Source organism: Cyphomyrmex costatus, unplaced genomic scaffold, assembly GCF_001594065.2.
Source record: "Cyphomyrmex costatus isolate MS0001 unplaced genomic scaffold, Ccosl1.0 scaffold43, whole genome shotgun sequence".
Classification (NCBI taxonomy): Eukaryota; Metazoa; Arthropoda; class Insecta; order Hymenoptera; family Formicidae; genus Cyphomyrmex; species Cyphomyrmex costatus.
Window position 1 is genome coordinate 2333622 of NW_017278534.1, and position 9358 is coordinate 2342979.

Sequence of the window (9358 nt, forward strand, 5' to 3'; positions counted from 1 at the left end):
GCGATACGTTCGCATCTATGACGACAAGTAAAGATATAATATTTTTATTTTAATAAATAGTTAAAGTTGATTATTCTGATAATTATTGATTACTGGCTAATTAATTAACTAATTATTTTCAAATAATTATTTCTTACTTTGATATACAATAAGTATGGATATTTTTATCATTAGTAATAATCACATTTCATATATTAATCAAAAAGTTTGTTGTGTATGCAACAATTATTTTGTCGCAGATGCGAACAATTATTTGAGATTACTAGCAGACTATGAGAGATTATAATTCGTGGCATCATGAAGCTTCGTTTTAGTATTGCTTATCTTTAAAAAATCTTTCTTCTTGATAAAATGCCTAATTTTTTCATTCTATTTTATACCAAATGTATCTCGCGATTACTGCAAATTAATCTCAATACGAATAAAACGCATATGGACACAAATTGTAACAAATAATTCATATTCACATATTTCGTTATATTTTAATAACATTTTAATAACTTTATAAAGGCATTACCTCTATTATCCTTGTTTGCGAATAAATCAAATACACATTCACTAATATATACGCAATTGCAGGAAATCAAAATTGTAATTCCTGTTAATTAATAAAGCTAATTTATCAAAAATATGTATAATTGAAGATGGCTACAATGTTTGCGGTATAAAAGCGACAAATAGTTAATAAAATAATTAGCAATTGAGGAAGCAAGTAAACGAAATAGAGATATACATTTTTATATTTATATTATAAAAATAAATTATCATTTCCCAATGTTATGATTTTCAAATTATTATTTGAATCATCATTTTATTAATGTGATACTGAAATGGATCTGTAATTAATAATATCGATATGAAAAGTCTATTGCACTAATCAAATTATCAATCAAACATTAAAATTGTTAAACAGAAAAATACTTTCTTCATCAATTGCTCTTCAGTTGTACCAGTGCATATTTTACAAAAAAAGACAATATATATTCAATTGAATATCATTAATTAATATACCTTAGTATCTTAAGATCTCTAATGAGATGTTATGTAAGTAAAATTCTGGTATAGTTTAAATAAATCGCAAACTTTAGAACTATATAGACTTGTTATATGCCACGAAATCAGGAGGACAGAAAAGGTGCTTAATTAAATAAACTCATATCACAGTTTGACCCCGTAAGATGCATGTTTTTTCTACCTATTGCATTCTTATTTTTACATCTCGTAGTTCTAATATGTGGAATTAAAAAAACGTTCAACAAATAAATAAATCGTTTTTAATTGCCAATTAATCAGAAGTAGCATTTTTTTTCTTGTATTATATAGACTTTATCATATAATTGTATCTTGATAACATTTGATACATATGTGATTATTTTGCACGTAAACTTCATCTGATAATTCCGCCACAATATCTTACCACTAGAAACGCGTCATGTTCTTCCATAGAAAGTACAGAGTGTCCCGAGAAGAAAATAAAATTTTTATATTCACACATGAATGAATTGTATGACATTATGAAATCATTACAGGGACATTTTGGCACTTTAGATTCTTCCGAAAATCACTGCCAATAGGGAGAATAATCTTGTTTCTTCATTATGCTAAATATATCTATCTAAATCAGTTATATACGTTTTAAATATTAAGGTTATTATTTTAACATTAAAATGACAGACCTAATCGAAATGTCCCGTTCATTTGCGGAAGCACTAATAGGGTGTTTCAATGCAATTTGAGATTTTGCTCTTGTCGTATAAAAATCATTTATTTATAAACACAGTTTACACAATTCACGATTAATTTATATTATTAATCATAAATTACGCTTTAATAAATTAGTGATACGTTTGCATTATGCTTTCTTAGTCTTAAAGTATATATTGGAGTACACTCGTTTCTTCATGCGTCGTTACATGTAATAAGATGCGCTAATAATTTCTCGTGAAGAAGAATATGAAGAAATTTCATTGCGATAATAATTAATAATGAAAAAAAATTTCCGCTTCTGTGTCTTGGCTATCTAGATAGGTTGGCGTCATTATGATTAGTGATATAGCGTAAATAATTCTTGTGTATTTCGTACAAAAAATCAACTCGTAAAACATTTCCGTAAACGCAGGTTTAAATGACGATTCTTCGATACAATCGATGCAATGATATAATGATTAGTTCCACTTAATAAGACTAATTGTAAGTCCAGCTTACTAATCGAGAAGAAAATACGATACATTGCAAGCTCTAACGTAGTAAACTTCTCTCTGTATGATATGTAGGCTATATTTAAATATATAAAAAATATGCGGGCACAAGTAGCGGTGCGCTTATTGTACAGAGATAACAGACTTTACAGACATTGTGGAAAAAACTGACTTATTAAGTGGACGCCGTGTGTATACAAATATGCAATATATATGTAGCGTGATGGATAGGCAGTAAAGGCTGCTTAGCGCTAAAAAGAGAAAGAAAATTGGTAGACGATACAATATCTAGCGAATAAATATAATTAGCCTTAGGCAATAGCATGATTAAAAGAAGTGCAGGTAATAAAAATAGCTACATGGAGCCTATGTGAGACCGTATATAAAGCGTATTGTCTAGATCGTGGAGAAAGTATATATTTGCGCATTATATTTCCCGCCTGACAGTCATGCTTCTATTATAGATTACACTGTTGTAGGTCCGTGAAACGGATGATCATCAAAATTGTGCGCGACGAGTTGGAAAATGTGTGATTAATGTATATTTTATGCTCGACCAATTCCAATTTAATCCTATCATGGAAATTTTAATAGCGAATCTGTATGTGTGTGCGTGCGTGCGTGCGTGCGTGCGTGCGTGCGTGAGTGTGTGTGTGTGTGTGTGTGTGTGTGTGTGTGTGTGTGTGTGTGTGTGTATTTACATGATGAGAATAAGTTCTGTATATGATTTACTACTATTTATTTATACAGATTATATTAAAATGTGCCACAAATCCATATTCCTTGCACGTTTCGATAATTACCAATATAATATATTATTTTAAACGTCTTCTAAATACAAAAACAACGTGAGATCAAATTTAAAATGTAATTGTTATAAAATCATAGACAATACCTCTATATATCTTGTTCATTTGAGAATCTTGATTTTAAAAGTCCTCATATATAGATAAATATTATTTTTAATTCTCCTTTATATATATTTTTATTTTCTCAATTAAATTTATTATCTCCTGCCACATTGATCTTATTTCTTACATATATATAATTTATAAACAATATATGAATGTTACGTAATTTTATTACACAAAAATGCATTATAATTTATTATACGTTTAAAATAATTTGGCATGTTCTGATTGTGGGTATATGTGATCGATATTTAGAAATATATTCGCCACGTATATATATATATATATATACATATATATACACGTTATATATATATATATATATAACGTCAAATGTCTACTGCAAATTGGCAATTCGAATTAATATATATGTGAATAAATTAAGGTTCGAATGAAATTGTGACATAGATGTTATTAAGCAGCAATCGGTTTTTATCTATATTGCACCTCTGTATGGAAGTCATGCACGAAGGTGCATATACATATACATATATATATAATAATGCGCGTCCTGAAGTATAAATGATACTTAATTGCTGAACCTGTAAGTAAAAATGAATATAATAAAGTGAGACAATGCAACGTAATAAAAAAACAGTATTTCTTTCTTTTATATGTTTATCGTATATGTATATATATATAATATAAAATAATATGATTACAATAAAATATAAATTGTATTATACATTGATATACATATAAGGTAAGTATAAAATCTTTCGAAATTAAAGTCTAACGTTTCATAATATAGTAAGACTCACAGTATGTAATATATATATTAATAATATGAAAATAAATTCCTATTGGTTATAAAAATAAAGTTTGATTATAATTTTTTCGAAATGAATTTATTGGCGCTTAAACATTATCATTCATGATATTATATAAGGTGCAAAATAACATTTTCGAGATATTTGAATTTTACTTACAATCTTAATTAAAAGATAAAAGTCTGAAGAATTAGAAATATAATATTGTAGTTATTTATGCGTGATAAGATTCCAAGAATTGCAATGTTATGTACAAACGAGAACAGTAAAAGTGGTGACATCTGATCGAAACTCTATCAACTTACATATAAACATGTACGTTTAATACCTCTACACACACACACACACACACATACACACACATCTGTAAATTGCAATAATTTAATAACGCTTAAAAATGTTATATATATAGATTTAATTTGTAATTAACAAAAATGAATAACGATAAGACAATAACGGCATAAATACGTAGATATATAGGAATGTAATATTTTATTGATCAATTACCTCATACCACTATATGGTATCGTATTCTTTCTGATCCAATTGGAATCTGCATAGGATACATCGGGATTCATATCAAATTTCGATTTTTAACAAATAACTGAATTCAAATAAAATTGTCAAATCTCACAATAAAAAATAAATGGCCACAAACTTATTGATCATATTTTCGAGTTCTATATTTTTTGTAAAATAAATTTTCACATTAAGTTACATGAGAATTTTCATTCTTGCTTAATCTTATTTGGACAAAATTTGTTGATTATAATGAGCAAAGTTATAAATTAACTGCGATCACAGAACGAGATTTTCTCAACGGATGATAATCTGTTTAGTCAATAATGTAGTTGGAAGAAAAATATTAATTATTAAGGTTTAAAAAGATTTATTAAATTATTTTATACATTAAAGTATTAAATATAATTAAAAATCACATGAATTAAAGAATTTTTTTCATATATGTACATATACTTTCAATAATTTAAGTTCAGTCGATAACAATGATAAAATAATAATAAGGTTATCAGAGAATCTATATTAAAGTTAGAAAGAAAGTTTTGATAAAGAATATATATCCAGTCTGTACATATGTCTTTTTTCAATCAATATATATTGATTAGTACATATTGTTAATATTAAATACAAATTAATAACTCAAATAATTTCATTAATAATTAAACTTTAGTCTTTTAATGTAATGTATAACAGAGATGGGAACTTTCATGAATAAAGAATAACGAATCAAGAATAAAGTCTTATTCATAAATAAAAAATCATTTTTTATTCAAATAAAAATTAATTTTTTATTTATGAATAAATCTCTCTGCAGTATTGATTAAGTTAGGTTCATAACTAGAGAGCCCGAATTAAAGTTCTGAGATCGCGTTGATCGTAGCTAAGCTCTCTCCACTTTTAATTCGCCCAAGATGCGGCGCGCGTAGTATCAATATAGTGGGGAGCGACGACGGTGTGTGACAACGGTTTTATTCGAAACGAGGAACGAAAAGACAAGCGAGAAAAGTACTAAAATATATTAGATACATTAAACAGTTACTTCCAAATTTTCTCCATTATTTCAAATATTTATAAAATAACTTTTTTCGACATTTAATAACTTTATTTATTTATAAAAGTAACACAAAATAAATTTCTGAAAAGCGTAATAGAGAAAGAATTTTGTTTGTGCAAGACTTTGGAGGCTCTAAGTTGCTTTTATTGTCTCGTAAAACCGCTGCTAATTGTCCCACCGCCGCGCCGCGGCCGTTCCCTATGAATGCTCTCCCGCAACGGCATCGGGCATGACAAGTTGTAGTAGCCTACGATCGACTCGAATTTGTACGTCCGTCGGCAGAAAATCCGGGCTCTACTCATAACTGACAATGAGTGGATATTATTTGGAATAAGGATCTTTATTTTCGTACAGTGGCTCGTGATGAGCTCGTGTTCTATTTTAACGATGAAAAAAACATTATTATATACATACATGTATATATATATATATATATAATCATTAAATCATTATATATATATATATATATAACATATACAATGCTTTTTATTACATAAATTTGTTTTTATGAGTATAACGCTGATAAATAAACCTGTTCAATTACATCGCTTTAATAAATTATACATATTGTAGTTTCTGTAACAAATTATAACATTTGTATGTGAGGGTTCGTGACTCGAATCAATAGCAAATAATTTAATTAAATGCTAGTTTAATTATACCAGTGAAGGTTGTGCTACGTGTAGTCAGATGAATAGAAACCACAAGACGGAGAAAACAGGATATACAGAAAGGATCGAATTTAGGTAAAATTCCACGTAAAGTTGCCAGAAATTTGCTGTCTAAATACTAGTATTTTGATACATTTAGTAATCACGTAGTAGGAACTGCTACACTATTATTAGAGTGCTTTGAAATCTATATTTAAATAATTTTCTTACTTTATAATTGTAAGTCTAAAATAACATAAAAATAAATAAGCATTAAAAGTTAATTAATTAAGATATACTTGCAATGTTTAAAATAAACTTATTAAATATTTTATAAAAATATCCTTTAATTGTTTATTTTTAATATATATAATAACTTATATAATAATTTAACACATATACACACACTTTATATATATATATATATATATATATATTATACATACATATAGTATAAAATAAATTATAAAGTATATATTTTACAATATAATAACAAACTAAATAATAACATAGTTTTCTTATTTATATATACATATATAAATCTTAGGAACATAACAATATCAAGTATGTTACACAACTAATCATGAAATACATAAAAACATCGAAAAACTAGATGAAATAATAAGATAGTTTCTCCATAGAACGTTATAGAGTACTATGCAAAACAAAACATAAATTATAGAAGACAATTCTACAGTACTCTTTGCATTTCCAAGTATTACAGTAAAGTTTAAGCTTGCTTACTAAGAGTAATCTTGGATTACTTTTGCATTTAATCTGAGCTTGAACTCTTGTTTTTCTTTTTCTTATTCGAATACACGTTGAGAACACACATTTGCACAAATAATTAATTTGCTTAGCTAAAGTTGTAATATTATATATATAACTACTTCTTGATACAGCAAAATCTAAGAATAAATTTTAAAAATATATAAAATTTAATTATATAAGTAGCAAATATATAAAAATATATAAATTAAATATATAATTTATTTAATTAAGAATTTTTGAATTATTTTTATTAAAAGATAACTAAATGCCAAGATATTTTTTACTTAAAATTATAACTTTCACATGTACGGTCTTATAAGATTTAATATTTAAATATTGTTTAAAATTATAATATTTATGTTAACAAATATAGGTTGTTTTCATTTTGAATTGTGTCCAATCATTCGGAATTTATACTTGTTTCACTTTTTTCTGTTCATTCCAAAAGTGTTTATATATGATGAATTAATATAATCTTAACAATAAATCCTTTTTGTCGTTCATAGCACGTCTGTTACTTTGCATGCCAAACAGTGCGTTATATACTCTGTGTGAAATACTTCAAGCGTTATATACTCAATGTCGAGTGAGAAAAACCAATATTTTATTTTATTCTTCCAATCTATTCTTCCGACAAATATCTACCTAGTCTCCCAGGGTCTTTGTTTGACAAATAATAATATACATATATGTATTTATGATATGCCATTTTTTGTCAGTCACTTTTGGCGATAATTTAAGGGAGATCCTGGGCTCGAGCGATTTAAGGGCGAGCACACAAGCGAACGTGCGCTAACTACTGTTTTCGGTAATAAGTTAGTTACTTTCGGTTACTTCTAAAACGGTTCTGAGTTCAGATCTTGCCGACGATGAGCGATCGTAGCTGGTGGCTACGCTATATTTGTGTATTTTTGTCGCCTCACCCGTTAGCAGAAGAGAGAAAATTCCGTATTATTAGAAGAAGATAGCGATCCTTGGCTGCTGCGTCATCAGAAAGCGCCAAGGGCCAACCACTGTCTGAAATATTGTCCCACAGATTACATAATTTCATTTTGATTTTATATAATTTTATTTGATGACAAATAATTTTTCTCACTGTATATCATTCGGTGAAATAAACGATTTTATCTAATATTACATAATTATTTCTTGTAGTTGCATATGTAATTATCGGAATTTCATATAAATTTTATAATGATTTCAGTAACTCCGTCCCACGATTACATTAAGTGATTACCCCCTCGGAAAGCGCGGTACATACACGCAGGTCGTATTACTCTGTATCATTTACTAATGTTGCTGTCATTTGGAGCTTTGTGATTATTGCACCTTCAACGTAGACGCTTCGGAGAAAGACGTCACATGGGGCTATGGATTTGTCCTGGCCGAACACCAGCCGACGCCTCAAACCATGGAACTGCAGAAAAATCGGCGGTCGTCAGAGAAGCATTTTTCGCCTATTTGGAATATGCGCCACATAGCGAAAGGATACGCGACACGCCAGGACTTGCGCGATTTGTCGCGGGGTCGTGTAGTCGCGACGGGCCAATTAAAGCCGAAAGCCCCGATAACACAGGGGTCTAAGTGCGGATCTAGAATAGAGTTTTAAGCTTTGAGCCATAAGAAATGAACGAATCATAGTCGATTATTTTCCTCGAATTCGACTGTAATTGGTTAATTTCTTACAGCTTAAGGCTTAAAATGTGTATTGTAGATTCGGGGTAAAAACAGCTTGCGTGGATCCGCGGAAGCTTGCGATCGGCACTTGTGTGGTGACCGAGTACCTTGTGAGAAGAACGCAGAATCTTCTGACATCTCCTGAGATCGTAAAATCGTTTCCGAGCTACCGAGAGGTTGTCGTCGTGCTGCCGAAAGGAAGTTATCGGAGAGAGGTTACCATGGTGAGGCGAACGTCATCGCTTGATTTTATTTGTAAAGCCACCGACCGCGAGATTTCGTGTGTGCACCTCGAGTGGATCGTGCGTTATAAGATTTACTGAAATTGTGAGCGGCCGGCATCTACTGAAATTGGCCCACTATAGCGCAGCAAATATTCAATCTCGAGCACGTGCCATCCACTCAGACGCGAATGTTTGAGAATTCAGAAGTTTCAGAACTGTCGTCGCTACTCGCTTTTGTTAGTCCCAAATCATTAATGTTACTCTTTTGTATGACGAGAATCCTTTACAATTGAAGTTATTTTCCGTTGCTGAGTTATCGCTATCGGCTGCCGAGTCACATTATTTTCTATCATATTAAGATCCATGAATCGTTCGAAGAGCTGTCGATTATAGTACCGATACGAATTGTCGCTGCCGCCCGTCGAGTACATTATTTTCTACTGTAATGAAATCAACGAGTCGTCGAAGAACTACAGTAAAGCTCCGTAATTTCCTTTTGTCATCCTCCGTGTACTCGATTAATTTACAAAATATATTAGATACTCGTTATTGTTATTATTGTTAATTGCTGTTTGATTATTTCA